The sequence below is a fragment of the Theropithecus gelada genome, chromosome 1 (assembly GCF_003255815.1).
Source record: "Theropithecus gelada isolate Dixy chromosome 1, Tgel_1.0, whole genome shotgun sequence".
Lineage (NCBI taxonomy): Eukaryota > Metazoa > Chordata > Mammalia > Primates > Cercopithecidae > Theropithecus > Theropithecus gelada.
Window position 1 is genome coordinate 35,919,775 of NC_037668.1, and position 25,799 is coordinate 35,945,573.

At 41.2% G+C, this 25,799-nt stretch overlaps 1 protein-coding gene and 1 non-coding gene across 7 annotated transcripts in view; both read left to right on the forward strand.

Moving 5' to 3' along the window:
* Nucleotides 1-25,799, forward strand: part of CAMTA1 (calmodulin binding transcription activator 1) — a 969,422-nt gene that overhangs the window by 412,509 nt on the left and 531,114 nt on the right. The window lies entirely within an intron of this gene.
* LOC112614812 lies at nt 25,475-25,639 on the forward strand. The gene has a single exon (XR_003117147.1). It is a non-coding gene; the product is annotated as a U1 spliceosomal RNA (small nuclear RNA).

Here is a 25,799-nt window from a genome sequence, read left to right on the forward strand (position 1 = left end):
AACGCAGCATCACCAGAGGGAAAGGAAAGAAGGAGAACTGGAGGATGATCTGTCTCAGGCAAGCTTTAGTCTAAGGTTCTAAGTCATGCTCTGAAGGGCTCTGCAGAGAGCTTGTAGCCAGATGGTACTGGACAGGGGCTCATCCCAGGCCCCTAAACCCCACATGCATCAAAACTTAGAGGAGACCAGCGTCTTCTGCTGGTCCTTTAAAAATAGTCATTTGGGCCAGGCATGGTGGCTCACACCTGTAATCCCAGCATTTTGGAAGGCTGAGGTGGGAGGATCACCTGAGGTCAGGAGTTCGAGACCAGTCTGGCCAATATGGCAACACTCCATCTCTACTGAAAAATAAAAAAAATTAGCAGGGCGTGGTGGCAGGCATCTATAATCCCAGCTACTCGGGAACCTGAGGCAGGGAGAATTGCTTGAACTGGGAGGTGGAGGCTGCAGTGAGCCGAGATTGCACCACTGCACTCCAGCCCGGGCGACAGAGTGAGACTGTCTCAAAAAAAAAAAAAAAAAAAAGCCATTTACTCTCTAGTGTCAGTTTCCAAGTCCCAAGTCTCCCATGAAGGCCAAATGCCTTCTGATATTGATGGTACTTCTGCAGGTGACTGCAGCCCAGTTGTATCAGATGTTTCTGATGACAGCTAAGGTTCAGTGGCACTTATCTGCTATCATCAGAAACATGAGGGGAGGGGAGGGGATAGTGGAAGAAAGGACATAGACAGGGAGGTGAAGGACACAGACCCTGAAGACAGAGTTCTTCCACTCATGTGTGCCCACCCGGAAGGGGGTGCGGAAGCTTGGGCGACACACGGAAGATCTGGTCCCAAATGCAGAGAGCCCAGGCAGTGGCTTTTCTGATGTGACCCCGCTGGACAGAATGTGAGCACTTTGGATGTCTGGAATTCTGTAAGAACCCAATGGAAAGAGAATGTGAGGTTTGGAAAATTCTTCTCCCTGAGTGCTCCTTTACGTGTTTAGGTAGATTTTACAGAAGAGGCTGATGGCCTGAAGCTGAGGCTAGCCGTCAGATTTCCATTAACGTCTCCCACCATCTCTGAGACCTAAATGATAGGGCTCTTGAAGACAGCAACAGAACAGTGGTAGCCTATATTTTATTCACTGTCTTTCATGCCCTTAGCATCGTATCTCACCGATAACGTAGATAGACACGTGTGAACGGAAGCATTCTATACATGTATGTAGGGATGTGTGTGACCTAAATTTAAAGGATGCATATTAAAAGGAGAATTGTACCTAATAATATGAAGTATTTTTGGCCCGTGTAATGTGGCCTTTAGAAGCATGACAAAACAAAAAACACTTTTACTAAATTCCTTCCCTTTACAATCCCCTACTCTCCTCCTATCTGGTCAAAATGTAGCTACTTTTTGGGTACATTGGTTTTAAAAACAGCTCTGTCTTCCAAAGACATGGCCAAGTTTTCTAGTTACTGGTTTTTAATACTTCCTGGTGTTCTTAGCGTTCACAGCTTTGAGTGCAGCTGGAAAAGATCTATACGGAGGATATATTTGGACAGGTATTGAATATAATAAACTACATTTAAATATTTATACGTGGAATTATTTTTTTTATGGTGCTGTTCTTTAAATCATTGAATGAGATCCTTTCATTTCTCCAAAAGATATATGAGCACTGTCTTTTGGCACATAGATCATTTTTGCCTTTGAAAGATATCTCAGTTAAAAGTGATTTCTACAGATGATCTTTTACATACATTTGTTATTGTAGTGAGCATTATATCCTGCTGTTTTACAGCAATACTTGGAGGATTTCTCCTGAAAATAGGCCTTTATTTGTGGCAAGCTGAAAGGGAGAGGGCAAGGAAGAGGACTTGGAATATTTCATCTGCCTAGAGCTTAGGAAGGAGAGGAGAGGGCCGTGCAGCCCCCAGTATGACCCTCCTTCTCTGTGCTCGGAAGCAGCTTGAGGCTAAGAGAAATATTTGGCTCTTCTCTTCTGCTAAGAGGCTTAGAATTCTGTGATTTTTATTTTCCACTTATGCCTGCAAGGCCCTCCTTCTCCTTTGTCAATTTGAAGAGCTCTCTTTCTATTCCTAGCAGTTATCTAGATAACAATCATTTGTTTTTGAGATTGATTCCTATAAAGAGTACATGGAACATCTCATGGACTAAAACGTGGTAAATTGTCAAACTTTTCAGAGTAGGAAGGTGTCTGCTGGCTAGGTAGAAGGTTTCTGGTTAGTGAAAACAGCCAAACACACAAATAAGCAAACACACACATAAGCCATCAACTAATCCAGCCCAGAAGCAGGCGAGGTTTGCTGTGGTCCAGCACGTGCAAGAGAAGGGCTGGGCAGCTTGATGGACATTTGTGCCATCCACCTTGCAGGCATATGGCAGCTCCCACGTCCTCATATCATTTGATGTTTAGGGTGACCAAGTCATGCACTCTGGCCAGTGAAATGCAAGTGGAAATGACAAGTACGACTTCATGACACAGATTGTCCGAGCCCAAGTGTTGGTATCCACGTTCTCTGCTTGTCCTGGCTATTTGGAAACACATTCAGAGCTGAGCTTCCCTGGGCTTGGTGACTGAGTGGAGTGAGGAGTGGCAGAACCCCCAGCAGCCCGTAGTGACCATGGGGCACAAGCAGAAAGTAGAGCTTTCCTGTTACTGCATCATGGCCTCACCTGTCCTTACTGATGCTGGTGGATACCAGCAGGCAACAGTGGTTGGCACTGTGACACTCTCCTCCCACACATGGCACACTCACTTTCAGCCAGGTGCCTGCACTGTTCCTGAGACCACTCTGACCCCATGAGGAGGTTAGCTTGTGAGTGCTTATATTTAGCCAGTCATTGCTCACAACGGAAGGATAAAGGGGTTCAATTAAGAGAGTGTGTGGGCTGGGTGCAATGGCTCATGCCTATAATCCCAGCACTTTGGGAGGCCAAGGCAGGCAGATCACCTGAGGTCAGGAGTTCAAGACCAGCCTGGCCAACATGGTGAAACCCCGTCTCGACTAAAAATACAAAAATTAGCCAGGCATGGTGGCACATGTCTGTAGTCCCAGCTCTCAGTAGGCTAAGGCAGGAGTATCACTTGAACCAGGAGATGGAGGTTGCAGTGAGCCGAGATCACACCACTGTTCTCCAGCCTGGGCAACAGAGACCCCATCTCAAAAAAAAAAAAAAAAAAAAAAAAAAAAAGTGTGCAATACAGTTTGGATTTGTGTCCCTGCCCAAATCTCACATTGAATGGGAGGAGGGGCCTGCAGGAGGTGATTGAATCATGGGTGCAGATTTCCCCCTTGCTGTTCTCGTGATAGTGAGAGTTCTCAGGAGAATTGATGGTTTGAAAGTGTATGGCACTTCCCCCTTAGCGCTCTCTCTCTCTCCTGCTTCACCTGGTAAGACGTGCTTGCTTCCCCTTCGCCTTCTGCCATGACTGTAAGTTTCTTGAGGCCTCCCAGTCCGTGAAGCCTGCAGAACTGTGAGTCAACTAAACCTCCTTTCTTCATAAACTATCCAGTCTCAGGTTGTTCTTTATAGCAATGTGAAAACAGACTAATACAGTATGTGTGAAGAAAACATACCTTCTTAGAGATCTGTTTGCCTGCTCCCACGGAGCCCCCGACCAGTGATGGGACATGCCAGTTAGCACGAGAGAGGATGTGGTGGAGCACAGTGTGGCTGGAGGAAATCACTCTGAACGGGCTTCAGTGCGCTAACAGATTTTGGAGTGATTTATATGAAAACAGTTTAAAGCATTTACTAGCTGTAAGAACTAATTTCCAATAAATCAGACAGGATTCCCCTGGGAACCAGAAATAAATGAGGGCAAAAGAAATTGCTAAGGGTTGTTGAGCAATAAAGAGATGGGTTCTAGATACCTTAAAATGATATTTAAATGGGCAAAGTTGATTTAGCTGTCTTCTCTCATGTCTCGGAGTAAGATTGAAGTCCATAGCATGTCATTATAACCAGGAATTATTCACCAGCAGACCTGCAGCATTTCATGCACATTCCACTGAATGGCAATTTTAATATTCCAGTTTGAGTCCTCTGTTGTAATGAAAAGGCATTAATTGCTTGGTTCCTTGCAAAGTCTGTTACAAAAACATGTTCCTAGAACAAGTTCAAATTTGGCACACAAGGCAGAACTTTCATGATTTAACATTACTCATTTTTTTTTCTAATTAAGAATTTTAAATGCATATATATTTTGTGATCTTCAAGTTCTCAAGTAATTATTACACACACGGTCGTCTGGCATCATGCCATGTGCCTTGGAAAATGCAGAAAAATAGAATATCACTGTGGTCCTTGCACTCCAGAAGTATACATTTCATAGGAAGATGAAACTGTGACACCCTCTGAGAACGCTGAAGCCACACATGTGTGTCAAATGTGAGGACGGAAGGACCAGTGGCCAGAAGATGCTGAAATTGCCTCAGGGAGGTGGAGGCCAAACAAGGGGCTCTGAAGCACCAGATAGACTTGGCCAAAGTGAGGAGACAGCTCATGTCCCGGATCAGCAAGACCTGTGGCCAGAGCTGCATGCAGGAAGGAGTTTGTGGAGTTTCCAAGGACCAAGAGATGCTCTCTCAGCGGCCCACGCAGGGTTCGGGAGACGTCTGTTCTGTTAGGCCTGGACATTTCTCATGACCAGGATGTAGCATCATTTCCTAAGGAGCTGGGAGCTCACAGCTCCCTGGGACCTGGGGGATGGCTGTTCTCTTTTTTAGGAACTTGCATGTGGGATGTTCTTGGGAGAGGTGAGGAGGAAGGAAAGGACACTCAAAGTATTGGCTGCCCCCCACACATTATCTACTTGCTTATCTACTCGTTTCACTGAAGCCTCCCAACAATTGGGGTATTTTTCATTCCCTTTTCCAGGTTGAGAAGAAAGACTCTGAGAGGGTGGGAATCCTACCCTAGGTCATTTAGCTGGAGGGTTGCAGAGTGGTCTTCAAATCCAGGTCATGCCCCTTTTCAGGACACTGGAAACATTCCAGTCAACAGCAGGGGAAGTCCCATCTTCTCAGTAAGTTCTAGGATATCGGGGTGACCCAAACCTAGGAATCCAGTTTCTGCCCCTGCCTTTCTCTTGCATAAAAGGTTGAATTGTGCCTCATTCAAGTGTGTGAACTTCCCCAGGCCCTGCTCAGCGTGCCTAGCAGAGCCAGGATGTCCCTGCCGACCCTGCATTGGGGGCCTGGAGGCGGCCTCACCACAGTTTGCAGCTTAGGCATGCCCCCACTCTCCCACCCATGACCTCTCACTGGTCCTGACCCCGACTCTTCTGGAATCACGCAGCGCAAGTGGCACACGAGGCCTCTGCTTGCGAAGGTGGGCGCTGACCTGTGTGTGCCCTGATGACTCCCGTGGACCGGGGTTGCTGCTGCACTTCAGACGGTGTCAGGAATGTGTCCCTTCCACATCTCAGCAGCCCTGGGTCCTCCTGACATCAGCCTGAGTAACCCCCAAGACCTCTTTGGGTCTCATTTCCAGAGGGTATCTCCATCACTCACACCCCCTTTGCCACACTGACTTCTTTGAGCCTCTGCTGAGAGGCGAGTGGCCGCTTCCACCTCTGGGACCTCTTCTTGCTGTGGCTTTGCTCGGGACCATCTTTCTCGATACCCAGAGCTTCCCTTGTTCCTTCAAGTCTTTGCTGAAAGTTCTTCCTGGCCAGATCTTCCCTGACCCTGGGCCTCTGGCTTGGAACAGGTGCCTGCAGACCTCTGCTCCATTCCTGTAGTGAGGCTGGGGGAGGCCCCTGCCCGCAGGGAACCCCGCAGGCAGCGCTGGATGCAGGCTGGAGCACACAGCCCCCCAGGCTCCAGTTCTTCTTCCCTCCTCCTGACCTTTTTCTTCTCCAAAGCACTTACTCCCAGTTGCCATATTGTGTGCCGGCTTGTTTGTTTTGTTTATTGTCTCTTCCACCGCCTCCCAGGAGGGCAGAGGTGTTTGTCTTTTTCCCCCCACTTCTCTCTCCTAAGCGCCTGGAGGTTTGTGCGGCACGTGGTGGGTGCTGTCTCCATCTTTGCTGAAGGAGGGAAGGTTCCTTGTTTACTGATCCCCCCCCCAACTCCTGTTCAGAGGACAGGCGAGGCCTGGGACTCAGTTGGACCCGCCCCCACGCCTCTGCCCGCTGGGCATCCTGTCTGGAGACGCCTCCTCCTGTCTGACCGTGGGAAGCAAGCTGCGCTCAGCGGGGCGTCAGTTCCAAGCGGAGGGTGAAAGCGAGCCAGGCAGAGGCCACTTCTTTTGTTACTCAGTCCATGCAAGGTGGTGGCGTCAGCCCTGCTTCAGGGAGGATGCCTGCTGCTCAGCCTCCCTGGGCTGGGAATGCCCCTTGCTTCTACAAGGAGCCATGGGGACCCCATACTGTTTCCCAGACACGGGCACCCCACCCTAGGGCTGGAAAGTCATCTGTCCCCGTGTCCTGTGCCTGGTGCACAACCCCCTTCCCCTGTCCTTCCCAAAAGCACCAGCTGCCGCCTGGAAGAATTCTTCCCTCCCACCCAAGGCAGCGGTGGGCACGTCCTGCCCTTGGTCCTGTTCTCCAGGGAACCCAGCCGTGTGTGCAGGGAGAGTTTCTCAGGGTGGCTGAGATGTATCCAAGGACGCACGGGAACTCGCCGCCCAGTGCGGTCCTGCAGTTGGTGGAAAGGAGGATGGTGGCTGGGGAGGGAGGGTGGGGAGTGGGTTTTTAAATTTTAAATGTTATTATGCAATATTCTAGATATACAAAAATATAAATAACAATAAAATGGATAACCTCATACCCGCCACCAGCTTGATAAATAAAACACAGTTATTGCATACCTGGCCCCATCCTCCCCAGAGGTAACCACTGTCCTGAATGTTTATACGCCTTTGCTGCATGTGTATATAGATGAGGATAATTTTCTTTCATCTGCTTCAGAACTTTTATATAAACGACATTGTACTGCAAGCATGCTTTTTTAATTAAAATTTTTATTTGAAACAATTTCAGAAAGTTGAAAAGTTTTTTAAAACATACAAGTACCATTTGTATATCATTCGCCAGATTTCATAGTTGTTCACATTTCACTATATATATACTTAATTATTCTCTGTGTGTGTGGGTGTGTGTATATATAAGAAATGGTGTACATATGTAACATTTTAACACTCTTTTGAAACATTTGAGAATACATTGAAGACATGAAGCTTCTTACCTCTAAATACTTCACTATATGTTTAAGACCAAGGACATTCTTGTACATAACCACGTCTTATACATAACCACAGTACAAATATCAAAGTCAGGAAATTAACATCAATGTGATACTATTATTATTTTATCCTCATCCCTTAGAGAAGTTTCAATAATTGTCCCAGTAATGTTCTTTATAGCAAATGGAAAACAAATGGTTGTTTGAGTTTTGGTTCCGGATTCAATCTGGGACCATAGGTTGCATTTAGGTCCAGTTTCTTAATCTGAAAGAGTTCTGCCGTCTTTCTTTTTCTTTCTTGAATCAGACATTTTTGATGAGTATAGGCCTGATATTTTGCAGAATGTCCCTCAGTTCTGGTTTGTCTGAGGTTCCGCATAGTTAGATTAGATTACAAAGGTGTTGTCCAAAATACTACGGAAGCTGTGTTCTGTCCTTCTCAGTACCTTGTATCAGGAGATTTGCACATTGCTGGTTGGCGTTAACTCATCGCTCGATTAAGGTGGTTGTCTGCCAGGTTTCTCTACTGGAAAGTATTGTTTATTTTTTCTAATTAGTAAGTATCTCATGAGGTGGTACTTGGGGACTGGGTGAATATCTTGTTTCTCATCAGGCTTAAAAGTTAAAAATTTTGAAAAACAGCTCTATTGTGATATAGTTCACATACTGTACAAGTCACCATTTAGAGTGGTTTTTAGTGTATTCACAGAAATGTGCCCCCGTTGATTTTAAACATTTTCATCACCTCAAAAAGAAATGCCATATTTTGTAGCCATCACTTCACTATCTCCCCATCCCCACTCCCCACCACCAGCCGTCTGCAACCATGAATCCACTTACAGTCTCTATAGCTTTCTCTGTTCTGGACCTTTGTAAGAATGAAATTGTATATGTGGCCTTTGGTAACTGGTTTCTTTCATTTAGCATCATGTTTTTAAGGTTCATCCACCTTGTAGCATGTATCAGTGCTTCATTCCTTTTTATGACTAAATAATATTTCCTTATATGGATATAACTCATTTGGGTTCATTATATGGATATAACTCATTTGGCTATTATTAATCATGATGCTATAAACATTTGTGCATGTTTTTGTGTAGACATTTTGTTTTTCATTTCTTTTTTGGGTATCCACCTGAGTAAAATTGCTGGGTCACATGGTAACTCTGTGTTTAATTACTTGAGGAACTATTAGACCTAGACCATTTTCCAAAGTGGCCACACGAATTTACATTCTTATCAGCAGGGTATGAGGGTTCTAGGTTCTCTGTCAACACTTCTTATTATCTGACTTTTTTTTTTTTTGAGACGGAGTCTCGCTCTGTCACCCAGGCTGGAGTGCAGTGGCCAGATCTCGGCTCACTGCAAGCTCCGCCTCCCGGGTTCACGCCATTCTCCTGTCTCAGCCTCCCGAGTAGCTGGGACTACAGGCACCCGCCACCTCACCCGGCTAGTTTTTTGTAATTTTTAGTAGAGACGGGGTTTCACCGTGTTAGCCAGGATGGTCTCGATCTCCTGACCTCGTGGTCCGCCCGTCTCGGCCTCCCAAAGTGCTGGGATTACAGGCTTGAGCCACCGCGCCCGGCTATCTGACTTTTAGATTCTCATCTTCCTCCTGGGTATAAAGTGTCATCTCATTATGGTTTTGATGTGACTCTCCCTGATAGCTGATAATGTCAAGCGTCTTTGTGTGTATGTTTGTATATTTTCCATTTGTATTTCTTCCTTAGAGAAATGTCTATTCAGAGTCTTTGCCTATTTTTAAATTGGATTACCTGTCCTTTTTATTATTAAGCTGTAAGAGTTCTTTATATATTCTAGATATAAGTTGTTTATCAGATATATAATTTGCAAATATTTTATCCTATTCCACAGTTTCAGTTTTTTATGGTATCCTTTGAAGCACGAAAGTTCTTTGTTTTGAAGAAGCCCAATGTATCTATTTTTTATTTTGTTGTTCATGCTTTTGGTGTCATATCTAAAAAATGTTTTGCCAATCCAAAGCCGTGAATGTTTATACCTATGTTTTCTTCTAAGAATTTTACAGTTTTAGCTCTTTCATCCATCTGTTTTGAGTTTATTTTTGTATATGGTATGAGGTAAGGGTTCAATTTCATTCTTTTGCATGTGACTAGCTAGTTATCCCAGCTTCATTTGTTGAAAAGACTATTTTTTTCCCAGTTGAATGGTTTTGGTGCCATTGTCAAAAGTCAATTGATGACAGCTGTATGGGTTTATTTCTAGGCTCTCATTTCTATTCTATTGATCTGTACGTCTGTCTTTGTGCTAGTACCACATTGTCTTGATTACCATTGCTTTGTAGTAAATTTTGAATTCAGAAAGTGTGAATCCTCCTACTTTGTTCTTTTCTTAGTATTGTTTTGGCTATTCTGTGTCTCTTACAGTTTCATATGAATTTTAGAATCAGCTTGACAATATCTACAAAGAAGTCAGCTGGAATTCTCACAGAGATTGAATTGAGTCTGTAGAGCAGTTTGGAGAGTACTGCCATCTTAACGATGTTAGGTTTTCTGATCCATGAACATTGATGTTTTTCCATTTATTTAGGTCTTCTTTAATTTGTTTCAACCATGTTTGATAGTTTTTGCAGTGTAAGTTTTGGACTTCTCTTCTTATAATTATTCCCAAATAGTTTATCATTTTTTATTAAATTGTGAATGCAATTGTTTTCTTAGTTTCACTTCCAGATTATCTATTGCAATTGGGTAAAAACACAATTATTTTTATATATTGATCTTGTAACCTGCAGCCTTGCTGAACTTGTCCATTAGTTCTCACGGTGTTTTTTAGTGGATCCCCCACTATTTTCTAAATAAAAGATCATCTCATCTGTGAATGTAGTTTTACTTCTTCCTTTCCAATCTGGAGGTCTTTTATTTATGTTTCTTGCCTAGTTGCCCTGGCTAGAAATTCCAGAACAATATTGAATAGGAGTAAAAGTAGACATTCTTATCTTGTTCCTGCCCTAGGAGAAAGCCAGCCAGTCTTTCATCATTAAGTGTGTTGTTAGCTGTGGGATATTTGTAGGTGTCCTTTATTAGGTTGAGGAAGTTTTCTTCTAGTTGGATGTTTAAGCGTGAGGATTTAGTCAAATTCTTTTTCAGCGTCTATTGAGATGATCATGTGAATTCTGTTTTTTAGTCTATTAATTGATATGATGTATAACTTAGTTGATTTTCAGATGTTGAACCAACCTTGACTTCCTGGGATAAGTCTCACGTGGTCATGGTATGTAATTCCTTTTACATGTTGCTGGATTCAGTTCATTAGTATTTTGTTGAGGATTTTTGTATCCATACCCATAAGAGGTATTGGTGAGTAATTTTCTTATAATGTTTTTGTTTGGTTTTGGTGCCAGAGTAATACAGGTTTCATAAAGTGAATTGGAACATATTCTCTCCTCATATTTTTTGAAAGAGTTTGTGAAGAATCACATTCATTGTTATTTACATGTTTGGTAGAATTCAGTGGTAAAGCGACCTGGACATGGTTTTGCTTTGTGGGTAGTTTTTTTTTAAATTGCCAATTCAGTCTTTTCATTTGTTACAGTTATTAATATATTCAGACCATCTTTTTTTTTATTGAGTTGGTTTTAATAGTTTGGGATCTTTATAGGAATTTGTTCATCTAAGCTATCTAATTTGTTGGTGTATAGTTCATAGTATTCCTTTGTAGTCATTTTCATTTCTGTACAGTTGATAATACTGTCCCTGTTCTCATTTTTGCCTCTAGTTATTTGAGTTTTCTTTTTTTCTTTTTCTTGGTCAGTCTAAAGATTTGCCAGATTTTGACATTTTCAAAGAATGAACTTTTTGTTTCATCAATTTTCTTTATTTTCCTGTTCTCACGTCATTAACTTCCACTGCAATATTTATTATTTTCTAACTTCTGCTTACTTTTGGATTAGTTTGTGCCTCTTTTTCCAGTCTTAAGGTGGAGTATTAGGTTATTCATTTGAGATTTTTCTTTCTTATTTTTTTCTCAGTTACTTTTATATTTTTGGGAGAGAAGAAGTTTCATAGCATCCCATAAGTTTTGGTATGTTGTGTCTTCATGTTTACCAATACTTGTATTTTCTGATTTCCCATTTGATTCTTCTTTAATGCATTGGTTATGTAAGAATGTGTTGTTTAATTTTTACATATTTGTGAGTTTCTCCCATTATTTTTTTGCTACTGATGTCTAATTTAATTTCATTGTGGTTGGAAGACATACTTTGGATTATTTCTATCCTTTTACATTTATTGAGGTATGTTTTATGGCCTTGCAGATGGTCTATCCTGGATAATGTTCCATGTACCCTTAAGAATAATGTGTATACTATTCTTGGGTAGAGTGCTCTAGAAACATATGTTAGTTTGTTGTTTTATAGTGTAGTTCAGATCTTTTGCCTTCTTGCCAATATTCTATCTAGTTGTTCTATCTATTATTGAACCTGGACTATTAGAGTCCCAAATACTATTATTATTATTATTTTGAGTCAGTTTCTTTTTTCTTTTTTTTTTTTTTTGAGACGGAGTCTTGCTCTGTCGCCCAGGCTGGAGTGCAGTGGCGCAATCTTGGCTCACTGCAAACTCCACCTCCCAGGTTCACGCCATTCTCCTGCCTCAGCCTCCTGAGTAGCTGGGACTACAGGCGCCCACCACCACACCTGGCTAACTTTTTTGTATTTTTAGTAGAGGCAGGGTTTCACTGTGTTAGCCAGGATTGTCTCGATCTCCTGACCTCGTGATCCGCCTGCCTCGGCCTCCCAAAGTGCTAGGATTGCAGGCATAAGCCATCACGCTCGGCCCAGAGTTTCATTCTTGTTGCCCAGGTTGGATTGCAATGTCGTGCTCTCAGCTCACTGCAACCTCTGCCTCCTGGGTTCAAACGATTCTCCTGCCTTACCTCCCAAGTAGCTGGGATTACAGGCATGTGCCACCATGCCCAGCTAATTTTGTATTTTTAGTAGAGATGGGGTTTCACTAAGCTGGTCAGGCTGTTCTTGAACTCCTGATGACCTCAGGTGATCCACCCACCTCGCCTCCCAAAATGTTGAGATTACAGGCATGAGCCACCATGCCCGGCCTCCAAATACTATTATTGGATGGTCTACCTTTATCTTCATTTCTATCCATTTTTTTCTTCATGTATTTTGGTGCTCTGTTATTAGGTTCATTGTGTTTATAATTGTTATATCTTCCTGATAGACTGACCCTTTTATTTTTATGGAATGTCCTTCTATCTCTTGTAACATTCTTTTAAAGTCTGTTGTATCTGACATGGTATAACCATTCCAACTTTGTGTTTGCATGACATATTTATTTTCGTGCTTTTACTTTCAACCTTTTTGTGTCTTTGAATATCAGATGTGTCTTCTGTGAAAAAACTTTTTATTTCTGTGTAGTCCTATTCATCAATCTTTTCTTTTACTGCATGCATATTTTTGAGTCATAGTAAGAAAACCTCTTCCTACATCCAGGTCAAAAAGAAATTAACCCAATTTTCTTCTAGTACTTGTATGGTTTCATTTTTTTTTTTCTTACATTTAACCTTTGATTCATTTGGAATTCATTATTGTGCTTGGTAGGAGATAATGGATTTAATTTTTAAAAATTGTTATTTAGTTGTTCCAGCAGCATTTATTTAAAAGCATCTGTTTTCTCCAGTAATTTTAGAGGCCACCTTTATCATATACTAAATTTCCAAATGTGGTTGGGGCTTGTCTGGACTTCTACTCCACTTCTCTGTCAACTCATACACCAGGATACACTGTTTTACTTATGAAGGCTTCGTAGTATTTTTAATGTCTGGTAGGGCTTATGTTCCCATTGGGGCTTTTCTGTGTTCCTGGCTATTCTTGAAGGTTAATTTTCCAACATGAACTATAGTATCAATTTGTCTAGCTCCATAAAATTGCATTACATTTATAAATTAACTTAGGGAGAACTGGCATTGTGATGATATTGAGTTGTCTCATCCAAGAAGAATTTATGTCTTCCCATTTGTCGAGGAATACTTTTGTGTTATTTAGTTTTAAAAAGTTTTCTCATGGAGGTTTTGCGCATACCTGACTAAATTTATTCCTAAATAGTTTATCTTTGTTGTTGCTATTATACATGGGAGTTTCTTTATAGTATTGATTTCTGAGTGCCAGTTTTATATTCTGCTAGTTTACTGAATCCTTTTTTGTGTGTTCGAGTTATAAATGTGTTTTTCTCCAGTGTGTTTTCATGAGATTCATCTTTGTGGATGTTTGTAACTCTATTATTTATTTTCACTGGTGTGTACTATTCCATTGTATAAATATATCACAGGATATTTATCTGTTTGTATTTGGATGGGCATTTAGATTGTTTCTCATTTGTTGAACTTGTCAAGTAGTTTTCCAAAGGCATTAATTCTGTTCTCACTCCTTCTGTAGTGTGGGAGCCTCTGTTGCTTCACATTTTTACCAACATTAGCTAGTGTCAATGCTTAAATTTTGTCAGTCTGAGGGAGTACACATGGCACAGAAGCGTGCTTTTTAATGACTGTTCTTAAATCCTTGGTTTCCAAATTCTGACCCAAATGCTGCTTCCCACATGGACACAGTCTCCATGGATTGCACACCCCATCCCCGGCCTGCTTCCTCTAAGTGCCCCATCTCATTCAGAAACATGTGGCTGTTGGTAGGAGTTGGGAACTGCAATGCTGCTTTCCTAGTCTCCTGAGAGGGAAATGCACTTTTGTAAAAATTAAACACTTTATTAGCTGAGGAGTGTCTAGCCCTGGTACTGGCCTCCTAGAGGAATTTCTTTGCTGACTTACTTGCATTATATCTGTTATATAATTATCAAAAATCAGCATCCACTGAGTAGCATCTTGTACTGACACTTTACTAGGCGCTCAACAGGGCTTAGTGATGAATAAGACCTAGCTCCCCCCACCCTCCTGGGGCTTTCCACCCGCTTGGAAGAGGAGACATGTTTACATTAGATGATATCGCTGGATAACACCAATGATACCCAGTGGGCGTGTTAAGGGCTGGGTTGCTGACACTGACAGGGAGATCTATATAAAATGAATGTGGAAAGAAAAGGACACATCTCTTCTATCGTGTTATATTACAAATTCAGGAGGAAAATCGGTCATTGAATGTTTTCTTGTTTTAAAAAGCTGAATTCATCCTGATAAAAATGTATATACCACCTGAAAATATTCTCTCTGTTTCTCCAACCGACACAATCACCAACAACTGAAAGCTGACCTTGGAGCCCTGTTCTACCTCTAATGGGTGGATCTGGGATCAACCCTATTTCTAAAGCGGTACATTGCAGGATCCTGGGTCATGAGACCAGTGGCTGGTCCAGTTGTGGCCTTGACCCAGGTGCCCCTCCCTTATTTCTTGTGACCAAATCACCAGCTCTGTGCTTCTCCGTATGGTATGGTATTGTCTATTCCAAGCTTCTGGTACCTTGTGGATCCGAGACCTGCCTTTATCTCTCCAGTCTTCCTGAAATAAGAGCTCTTCTCTTCCTTTAGTGTTTGGGGCCCTGCTACCTCTCCTAGGCATTTGAAAGCTAAGTGCCCACTAGCTTTCCTCCATTAGCAAGTCCCTCATTCTGCTGCCCAGCAAAACCAGGGTTATAACTAAGGTTTGATTACAGCATATGGGTAAGAAGTTTCCATGCTCAATAAAGTGCCACGTCATCTACTTTAAAAAGGTTAACACATCCCTTCCAAGCTGGAAGCCTCTCTCTCTCTCTATGCTTGCTCCTCTTGTGCCAAACAGCACACCCTCCAGGCAGCTGGGCAGCATTGCAGGTGTAGACCGGGCTTACGTCAGGCAGTGCTTTCTGGGAGAAGCCAGCTGGCTTGTGCAGACATCTTGTCCATTGCCTTGACCTTACTGGATACACTTGCTAACCTCTCAGACAAACTGGTCCAGGCTCACAAAAGTTGGTTTGTTCTTTGGTTTGTTCATTGTGAATTCATTCATCCATTTGTTTATTCATTTGGTAAACACATATCACGTACTCTACTGAAAATTCTGCAATGATCAGGTCAGTCACAATGCACACACACACCAAGAGCCTCTTTCTCCCTTTACGCTGTTGAGTATTGGGTACCTTGTTGAGCATCTGAGATGCTGTGGAATTGTTGCCAGAATTTTACCTGTTTGTCTACTCCTGTGCTAGGTGATGTGAAAGCTGCATAGGGCAGGGACTTGGCTCTTGAAAACCATGTGATTGTGTTGAAGGTGCAAATCAAGACGGCCCACAGGAAGCAATGAGTCAACACGTGCCCCTCTGTGTTTTGCTCTTGTGGGTCAGAGGAGAGGCGCTTAAATTGCTCAGTGTTCACTGAGGGCTGCTGTGGGTTGGGATTGTTTCCTAGAACCATAGCTGAGCCTTGAAGGTTGGGGAGGCTTTAGATAGATTCTGGGGAAAGGCATCATACTTGGGGAGAATAACTTGACTATGTGGGCTGAGAGTAAATATAGTGTGTTCTGATGATGTCGAAGGAACCAGCTTGATGATATGTGTAAAGTGTTTCACATGTCAAATCCTTGGGACCTCCTACTTGACTAGATCAGCACTTGAGCCCTTCGTATAGAAAGCTATGTGCCAGAGTGACCATTGCTGGGCAGACTGGCTGGCATGGGGCTGTGGTTGACTCTGTCTTGGGTGGGGCCATGGAGACACCATAGTCTGTTCCTGGTCTGACCATGATACAGAAATAGCCTTTAACTACGCTTCAAGCCCCCATCCCCCGCTTTCTCCTGTGTGATTGTTGTTTGAATACTTCTATTTTTTTCATTGTTGTTGAAACTGTAGGGTAATTACCCTTGTCCTTAATAATTGCTTTAGTTTCCTTGATATGCAGAGATGCTCTAGAGTCTACACTGTTAAAAAGAGGTTAAGATTAAGTTTTTCAACCTGCCGCTGGTGTGAGAAGGATGTCTCCATGCCAATTACTATCTCCTTGATAGGATTAGTCACTGTGTTAATTGCTACTCAGAAAAACTGCCAAGTTTGTTGTTTTAGACGTTGGCTTTTAAAATATTGCAGATGTCATCTCAAATGCAAATTGTATTTGGTATTAGAGATAACTGTTGATCTATTAACACTTTGGGGCTGATTCATATCTGAGACTGTGTGAGAAAAAGGAGTCTCGCCCTTGGATTATTAATTGCATCTTTGATGGTGGTTCCAGAACTGGGAGGGGGAGGCAGCTGTCAGGTCTGTTCCTTGGCACTCTCTTTGAGAGAACCCAGAGCTCTGTCAGCAACAATCTGTAGGAATTGGCCAGAGTAATGTATGAAACAACCTCGTTCTTCAGCCCAAGAGCATCACCTACCTACTCCACAGGTCGCAGTGGCTGGTTAGCTCCTGGTAAGTGCCTTGAATGTTGATGCTCCAGGGAGTGTCAGATGGCCACGGAAGTTCGTAATCTTTAGAGATTTCTGAGTCAGTAGAACCTCCCCCATTTTGGACCAGGAAGGAATAGAGAATTCTGACATTATATAGCATTTGATTTTTTATTAATGTTTTATTTTTAAGTCATTTCAAGATTTCAGAAAAGTTGTAGGAATAAAATGAAGAAATCCCATATGCCCTTCACCCAGATTCCCCCGATGTTAACATTTTATCATATCTGCCTTATTCTGTGTGTGTGCACGTGCACGACTGAACCATTTGAAAGTAAGTTTCAGACATGATGCCCCATTAACCCTAAACACTTCAATGTGTGTATCCTGAGAACTAGGACATCCTCTTGCATAACCCAGTGCAACGATCAAAGTCAGGAAAATAGTACCAATGCAATAGCATTATCCAATCTGTAGACTTTATTCCTGCCACCAACAATATCCTTGATAGCAGAATATAATAATAAAAACAATAATCTGTTCTAGGATCCAATCCAGAATCTCACATTATATTTAGTTTCCATGTCTCTGTAATCACCATCAACCAATTCTTCAGTCTTTCTTTGTCTTTCATGACCTTGCCATTTTTGAAGCATACAGGCCAGTTATTCTGTAGACTGTCCTTTGTGTGAGGTTTGTCAGATGTTTCCTTAGGACTAGATTCAGGATATGCAATTTTGGCAGGAACACCACAGAAGCGACACTGAGTTTGTTCTTAGTGCATCGTATTAGAAGGTGCATGGTTGCCTGCCCCTTTACTGGGATTGTTAACTTTGATCATTGGTTAGGATGGTATCTGCTAGGTTTCTCCAGTGTAAAGTTATTGTTTATTCTCTTCTTAATTAATTAGCATTTTGTGGAAAAATAGGTTAGGTCTATGTAAGTAGCTTGTATTTCATTAAACTTTTACCCCTTGTTTTAGCATCCATTGATAATTCTTGTCTGAATCAATTATTATAATGCATGCCAGATGGTGATTTTTCTCTAAATTTATTTATTGTTTAGTAATCTGTACCACATTGGAAAGCTTTTGCTTTCTTACATTTATTTATTTACTCGTTGATTCGTTTATCCCCATACGGACTCATGGATTCCTACCCAGTGAGTTCCATTGACTAGATTTTGTTGACTGAGTTACATTCATTGGGTTATATATTTGTCCAGTGGTTTATAACCTAGTTATTTTGGTAGTTATATTGTCACAGATTTGGCCAATGGGCTTTCAATATGGCTACTGTGTCTTTTTGACAAATCCCCATCATATTTTTCCACAACATTTTATTATGAAAAACTTTAAACATAGAGAAAGTTAACAGATTTTTTTTCAATGAACACTCATGTACCTATCACCTAGGTTCTTTAATGAACATTTTGTCATGCTGTCTTTATCACAGATCTGTTCAGCTGTCCACCCAGCAATGCATCTTCTATTTAAATTGCATTTCAAATTAAGTTGTAGATGTCAGCACACTTCATTCATAAACACTTTGGCAGGCATGATAGTGTCTAGACTTTAACATTTATTTACAGTTCTTTCACCCAGTAAAACTTCCTTACAGTGCAAGGTAAACATAGTAAGTGTACCATCGAACAAGCTTTGACCAGTGCATGCACCTGTGTGACTCAAACCCCTATCAAGTTGTAGAGCGTTGCAGCCAGTCCAGAAAGTTCTTTCATGTTCCTTTCTAACCAGTTCTTGCCCCAACATCTTCAGCAGCAACCACTGTTCTGATTTTGTTCTCACCATAGATTAGTTTTACCTGTTCTAGCACTTCATCTAAATGGAACATGTGCAATATGCATTCTTTTATATAAGGATGATTTCACTCATTATCGTGATTTTGAGATTCATTCACGTTGTTGTTATTAGTGGTTCATTTCACCCATCATTCTCTGAGCACTTCCTTTTTTCTGGCCCAACAAAATGTCCCAAAGTTGCCTTCCACTTCCTCTTACCAGCCCTGGAATTAGATCAATCTCTAATGAGCCCCGGCTCCTTTCAGCAGAGAATGGTTTCTTCTTTGCGAGGGGTATGCCATCGCTTCTAGTCACTCTCTCCCTTAGTAGAAGCAGCTAAGCAATGCATGTGTGAGGATACATTCATAGATACACAAACACATTTATATCTACACCTACTTCTAAACATCCGCATTCATGGATGTGTGTAAAACCGTGCATTCGTGGTGATACCAATTCTAGTCCAACATCACAGGGTTCCTCCTAGCCTTTCATCTTTCCATATATGACACTTTATTTTCCAACATGGAGAAATTTTCCTGAGTATATTATTGTCTAAATCCTAAAATATATATAAAGTAATGAAATAAGAGTTAACCTATGCCACTGAAGAAAGCAAACCTACCAACTAGAGTTCAATATTTGTTTATAGCATTTTTTCTTTAGCCTGAGGGCGGATAATCAAAATACTGTGTTCATAAACCTTTTGGGTTAATCTCCACCCCCTTTCTCTCTGGTTATGCTATTCTTGGAAATAAAATATAATTAGGCTCTTTTGTTTTTCCTTGTGTTCTACTTTAGGGTCTTTCCCCATCCTTGTTAATTTCTTTTAGGATGGAAAACATTAACATGTTTATAAAAAATCAAAACTATGCAAAAAAGTTAGATCCAGAGACGTGTCACTGCCCCCATCCCTCCTCACACATGGGTAACCACTCTCCTTATTATCGCCTTCTCTGTTTTGTGTTTCTTTGCTGAGATAAGCAGATACGTGTATATTTTCTTATTTCCCCCTTTTTTTCTTACACAAAAGGCAGCTACTATAAATACTCCTTTGCACATTGCATTTTTAAAAAAATTAAACTGTCTATTTCAAGACAACTGTTGATTCACATGCAGTTGTAAGAACTAATACAGAGAGATGATCTATGCACCCTTTGAGCCATTTTTCTCAATGGTAACATCTTGAAAACTATAGCAGAGTATCACAGCCAGGATACTTGATGTTGGCACAATTAAGATACAGAACATGTCCCTCACCTCCAGGGTGTGCCTCAGGATGCCCTTTTTAGCCACACTCACTTCCTCCCCTCCCCTACACCTTCTTTGACTCTTTGCAACCACTAATCTTTTCTCTATGTCTATAATCTTTATCATATCAAGAACATTATATAATTGGAATCATACAATAAATTATCTTTTAAATTGGCTTCTTTGACTCAGCATAATTGTCTTGCGATTCATCTAGATTGTGGCACGTATTAAGAGCTTATTTCTTTTTATTGTTGAGTGATGTGCCATGGAATGAATGTGCTACAGTTTGTTTAGGCCTTTATACATTGAAGGACATCTGGATGTTTCTAGTTCTTGGCAATTACATATAAAATGTTTATAAACATTTGTGTTCAGGTTTTTGTGTGGTCACAGATTTTCATTTCCTTGAGACAAATGCCTAGGAATGCAGTTGCTGGGTTGTATGGTAACTACATGTTTAGCTTTTAAAGAATCTGTCAAAGTAGCCGTGCTTTATATTCCCACCAGCGATGTACGGATGATCCCATTTCTCCACATCCTTATCAGCATTTGGTGTTCTCACTATTTTTTATTTTAGCTCTCCTGATGGGTGTGTAATGTTATCTAATTGTGGTTTAAATTTGTATTTCTCTAATTGGCTAATGATGTTGAACACCTTTGCATGTGTTTATTGCCATCTGTATATTCTCTTTGGAGAATTACCTGTTGGAGTCCTTTGTCCATTTTCTAATTGGATTATTTTTTATTAAGCTTTGAGGATTCTTTTTATATCCTAAATACCAGTCATTTGTCTGATAGGTGATTTGCAAATATTTTCTCCTACTTTGTATCTTCTTTTGCATCCTGTTAACAGAGTCTTTCACAGAGCAAAGATTTTAATTTTGATGGAATCTAGTTTACCCATTTTTCCTTTTATGTATTGTGCTTTAGGTGTTAAGTCTGAGAACCTTTTGCCTAGCCCTAGTTCCCAAATTTTCTCCTATGTTTTAAGCCCATTGTCCGAGTTAGTTTTTGCAGGTGTGGAGAAGACTTTGGTGGAAGTTTTTTTTTTTCTTTTCTTTCTTTTTTTTGGCCTATGGATGTCCGATCACTCTAGCACCAATTGTTGAAAAGGCTGTCTTTCAACAAAGCTATCTTGAATTAATTTTGGCATTTCTGTCAAAAATCAGTTGGGTGTATTTGTGCAGGTCTCCTTCTGGGCTCTCTATTCTGTTCTATTGGTTTATGCGTCAATTCCTTTGCTAACACCACACAGTCTTGATAACTGTAGCTAAGCCTTCATCTGTGTCCTGCCATTCTTACTTGGAATATTTGTGCTTTCTCACTCTTTGATTAAGTTTAGCTTGTGATTATCCTATTTTTTAAAAAAGACCCAAAATTGTGATTAATTTGATCTACCTCATTAATTTCTACATCTAACTTTATTTTTCCCTTTCTTGTGGTTTTGCTGTTGTTCTTCTGCTAGTTTTTTGAGCTTAGAATTTTAAAATTTTAATTTTTCATTTTTATTAAAATAATAAAGGCTATGAATTTTCAGTCTGATCACTATTTTAAATATGTCTCGTAAATTCTATTATGTAGTGTTTTTTGTTTGTTTGTTTATTTTTTCACATGAAATCTCACTCTGTCACCCAGGCTGGAGCACAGTGGTACGATCTCAGCTCACTGCAACCTCTGCCTTCCAGATTCAAGTGATTCTTCCACCTCAGCTTCTCGAGTAGCTGGGACTACAGGTGTGCACCACCATGCCCAGCTAATTTTTGTAATTTTAGTAGAGATGGGGTTTCACCATGTTGGCCAGGCTGGTCTCAAACTTCTGACCTCAGGTGATCTTCCCACCTCGACCTCCCAAAGTGCTGGGATTACAGGTGTGAGCCACCATGCCCAGCCTGGTATTTAGTGTTTTAATGATCGCATGTACATTTTTTGAATTTCTATTGCTTTACTTTTAAAAAGATTTTTAACATTATTTTCCAGCTTTATTAGACTGTGATCAGAAAATATTTATTTGTAATATTTCTGTTTTATGAAATGCATTGATTATCACCTAACTCGTGACCAATTTTCATGGCTAGTCTATGTGTGTACTTACGGAGAAAGTGTAGTAGATTCCTTATCTATTTTAAGGGAATTCAAGGAAAAAGTATGACGTGTGACTGAATTAGTCTGCTGTCACATTGCTATGAAGAATGACCTGAGACTAGGTAATTTATAAAGACAAGAAGTTTAATTGACTCATGGTTCCACAGGTTGTACAGGAAGCATGGCTGGGGAAGCCTCAGAAAACTTACAATCATGGCAGAAGGCAAAGGGGAAGCAGGCGTGTCCTGCATGGCTGGGGAAGCCTCAGAAAACTTACAATCATGGCAGAAGGTGAAGGGGAAGCCAGCGTGTCCTGCGTGACTGAAGCAGGAGGAAGAGGGTAAAGGGGGAGGTGCTGCATACCTTCAAACAACCAGATCTCCTAAGAACTCACTCACTATCACGAGAACAGCAAGGGGGAATCCTCCCCCACAATTCAGTCACCTCCCCCAAGCTCTTTTTCCAACATTGGGGATTACAGTTTGACATGAGATTTGGGTGGGGACACAAATGCAAACCATATCAGTGACAAATTGATTTGTCAAGGAAATTGATTATGTTGTTTAGGGCTTCTGTGTCCTTATTTTTTGTCTATCTGGATTCTCTTGTACTGACAGCAGTGTGGTCAACACACTATTCTTAGTGTTTTCATCTATATTTCCTGCAGTTTCTTTCGTGTGTGTGTGTGTGTGTGTGTGTGTCACAGAGTTTCACTCTGTTGCCCAGGCTGGAGTGGAGTGTTGCGTTCTCGGCTCACTGCAATCCCCGCCTCCTGGGTTCAAGCAATCCTTGTGCCTCAGCCTCCCGAATAGCTGAGACTATAGGCAGGCACCACCACGCCTGGCTAATTTTTGTGTTTTAGTAGATATAGGGTTTTGTCATGTTGGCCAGGCTGGTCTTGAACTCCTGACCTCAAGTGATCCGCCAGTCTTGGCTTCCCAAATTGCTAGGATTACAGGTGTGAGCCATCAAACCTGGCCTATATTTCCTATCCTGTAAAGGCGGTTATAGTCTTGTTTGGTGCTCTAGTATTCATTACGGTTATATTTTTATTGTGGAATGTGATTTTTAGCATTAGAAAGTGTCATAATGTTTTTTCTTAAATTATACTTATTCTACTTTGATATCAAGATTGCAATACTTGTTTTATTATTTCCATTTGCCTCATATATCTTTGCTGTCCTTTTAGTTTTAGGCTTTCTGAATCTCTTTGATATGGTTTGGCTCTGTGTCCCCATCCAAATCTCACCTTGAATTGTAATAATCCCCATGTGTCAAGGGCGGGACCAGGTGGAGAAAATTAAATCATGGGGACAATTTCCCCCATACTGTTTTCATGATAGTGAGTTCTCACGAGATCTGATGGTTTTATAAGGGGCTTCTCCCGCTTTGCTCGGCACTTCTCTCTCCTGTCGCCATGTGAAGAAGGAAGTGTTTGCATCATCTTTTGCTGTGATTGTAAGTTTCCTGAGGCCGCTCCAGCCATGTGGAACTGTGAGCCAATTGAACCTCTTTCCTTTTATAAATTACCCAGTCTTGGACAGTTCTTCATAGCAGCGTGAGAATGGACTAATACACTCTTTTTAAAAGTATGCCTCTTATATATAACATATAGTTGGATCTTTCTTTTTAAACCAAATTGAAAATTTTTTATTTTCATAAACCCATTCACTTTTATTTATGTGTCCAATATGTATAATATCTTGTGTAATAAATGCAATGTGTATTATGTTTTACTTGCTGTACTTGTCTTTCGACATGGTACATTTTCTATATTCATTTAATTTCTTTTTATATATAAGAAATTCGCATTTTTAGTCTAATGGGTACCTTTGTACTCATTACCTTTAAAAATCCTATTAGTCTCTTACTAACTTTTACCATTTGGTTTTTCAGTTGTTAATGGTGTCTCTTGACTCCCACCTGTTGCCTCTACAACCATCATTGAGCTTATCCTGGTTTTGTCTTTCCTTCTTTTGTTTCCTATCATATTGTAGTTGACAAAACATATATAATCTATGTATGATTCTCCTAACCTTAGTTACACACTTAATTTAGGTCCAAAATTTGCCACATAGTCCCCAGTCATCTCCTGGTTGGATAAACTTAATTCTCTAGAAGATTCCTTCAGAGGTGCCTGTGGGCATATCACTCAATTATTCCATATTTTAAACTCTTATTCTGTACCTCTGATTTTTGAGGGTCTGCTTCGCTAGATATAAAATCTTTGAATTTCATGAAACTGCTGCTCCATCCTTGCCCCACCCTCTAGGTTGTTTTTGAGAAGACTGACAACTGTCTCTCTTGCCCTTACAGTAAGTTATTTGATCTTTTTATTTACAAGCGGTGAGGATATTTTTCAGATGCATCATGAGGTTTTTAATTCAGTTTGTAGTGTTTTGAGACAGTTCCTCTGGCTGGGATTTTGGGCTAAGTTTTACCCGCTGAACTCTGTATTCTCATTTTCGTTTTTCTTCTTTCATAGTCTCCTACAGATGAAGACCGCTCACATCTCCGTATTGAGTGCTTCGTGTGATTTTTAGTTCAAGAGCTCCCTCTTCTGTCAGTGCAGCGTAGTACAGTTTCTGTATGACTTTTTTGGGGGAGGGGAGGGAGGAGTTGAGGATCCTTGGATGCATCATTATTTTTTGTTTTGCAGAATCCTAAATGCCCACATCTGGCTTCTCCCTCCCTCCCCTGCATATTTTCTAATGCTGCCTCTGCCTGCCTTTAAATCACTTCCTTCTAGTCCACATTCTGGTCTTTCTGGATTCATTTTTAGTATTTTCCTCCCCTGTAGGATGTACTTTCTCTTTCTTCAGGTAATTGTAATTGATTCCTAAACTCTCCATGCTCGACTTTTGCCTTCACTGGCTTTTGGACCCATCTTATCCCCTTGCTCTTTATCAAAGTTCTGGGTGGGAACTCCAGAATTTGGTAATTTGATGTTTATAGTGTCTCTTATTTCCAGTCACGTGAAAGGTGTGTGGGATTTGTGTGGTTGTTTTTGTTCTTCTTGTTGACCCGTGTAGTTTTTGGAGGATGCATTGAGAGATTTGAGTTTTTGTGGCTGTCATTACCTTGGCGACCTGGAAGTCCCTTACGTGGCATTTTAGGAGATGTGTGCAGTTGTATCAATTTCAAGTACAAATAGTAACTCGAGCCTGTTATGAACACCATCTTTTCATGTTAATTGTACCATAGAAGAATCTTGAGGATATCTTTTTTTTTTTTGAGATGGAATCTCGCTCTGTCACCCAGGCTGGAGTGCAGTGGCATGGTCTCGGCTCACTACAAGCTCCGCCTCTCGGGTTCACGCCTTTCTCCTGCCTCAGCCTCCTGAATAGCTGGGACTACAGGCGCCCGTCACCATGCCCGGTTAATTTTTTTGTATTTTTAGTAGAGACGGAGTTTCACTGTGTTAGCCAGAATGGTCTCGATCTCCTGACCTCATGATCCGCTTGTCTCGGCCTCCCAAAGTGCTGGGATTACAGGCGTGAGCCCGGCCTTGAGGATATCTTTAAAAGGTCTGCTCTTTTACGAAGGTTAAGTATCTCCCCTGTAAGCTCGTTTACACCGTGCATCTGTTTAGCCAGCCCTTTTTCATAGACACTTCAGCCAAATATTGGCATGTTTTCTGTTTCTGTATTTATGGGGTTGGACTCAACGAGCCTTTTACTATTGTGGCATATGGGAGGGAGCGTTGCCATTCTGCTGCCAGGGGTGAGTGTGATCTGGCGGCTATTACGTGTGTATGTGTGTAGGTCTCTATCAGGAAGGGACCTGCCATGCTTACCTGGCAGGGGAGATATAACAGGATCCTGAAGGCAGTTCTCCCAGGGTGAGGCTCATCCATTGCGTGCCAGATGTGTTGATCCTTGCAATTTCCCCAAACGTGGGAAACTCACTGCATCATTTGTGGTAGTGGGGGACTGTGTCTGTGCTCTCTCTTGATGTCTGAGTTTTTTCTTAAAAAAAAAAAAAAAAAAAGACTCACCATCTTCTATGGACTGAATATCTGTGTTCCTCCAGAATCCATATGCTGAAGCCCTAACCCCATTGTGATAGTCTTTGGAGATGGGGCCTTTGGGAGGTAATTAGGTTTAGATGAAG